We start from the raw sequence: 1124 nt of genomic DNA, 5'->3' as shown, positions 1-1124 counted from the left end.
CAAGCTATCTAAGGATGGTACTATAGAACGCCACCTCAAGGTAGGCCTAGTGGCGCCATCTCTTGGTCAGGCCGGAAACTTATCAATCCACCCTCGTACAACATTTTTATGACAATTTACATCGTATTAAAATCTTCGATCACTAAGGATGAATGAAGCATTTTTAAGAAACTTATAAAGAATGAATAATGAATAAAGTCCGCCTCAGCTCTTTATTTTTCGGTCTCGGTGAAGTACCATGAAGTACCATGTAAAGTAATCTCTAATTTAGGCACTTGTGAACGAGAGAACAGAGTGCATGGCAATTTCTCCATATTCAAGCTAGGTCTTTAAGAAATTTCACGAAGATGAAGCCTCTTCTTACGGTAGCCTCCCGTCTACAATATTGCAGCGAAAGCAAATAAATTCAGCAAAGAAATAGCTCTGCCGCATATTTCTGTTACCTTAAGGGCATGCTCTTCGGTGACCACGTGACTTTAACAACGAAACTTTAACAAATAAAATAAAAAGCACTAAAGAACGTTTGTATACATCAATATATTGGTAATTTTAAAGAAAGTTTATTTATAAATTGATGGAATAGGATATTACCATTCGAGTTATAGCACTTTGCAGATCATTTTTGGTTTGATGAATTTTAGATTTTTTTTATTCGCTCATATTGAGCACTGACACCAATTTTATACTAAATCGTGTAAACCTTGAAAAATTAATATAAGCAATAAAATTTGCACCTTCGTTGCAAATTAACGAATATGTATCTGCACACACGTAACCTATAATTATTTTTTGGGCATTTTGAGCGATTTCTAGCGGAGAAAGAAAGAAACTTTGAACGTCGATAAAGTCGACATCAAGTGACTAAGTTCGTTCATGAAATTTCGGTGTAAAATGATTTTCATTTTTTTGGTCCTAAAAATAAAAGATAAATTTCAAATTGGAAACATAGCAACACCAGTAATGTGCTAAAATTTACTCGTCGGAATTCTCCAACCAACTTCCATAATTCTTGGCGTTGAATTGATCAGCTGATAACTGTTGTTGACAGTGAACCAACCAGCAGGACTCAGCGTCGGACTCGCCTTGTCTTTCGACCCCGGGCGAAATTTTATTTTTATTCTTGG

This window comes from Belonocnema kinseyi, chromosome 1 (assembly GCF_010883055.1).
Source record: "Belonocnema kinseyi isolate 2016_QV_RU_SX_M_011 chromosome 1, B_treatae_v1, whole genome shotgun sequence".
Taxonomy (NCBI): Eukaryota; Metazoa; Arthropoda; class Insecta; order Hymenoptera; family Cynipidae; genus Belonocnema; species Belonocnema kinseyi.
The sequence above is the reverse complement of the archived record's forward strand: the minus strand, read 5'-3'. Positions refer to the sequence as shown.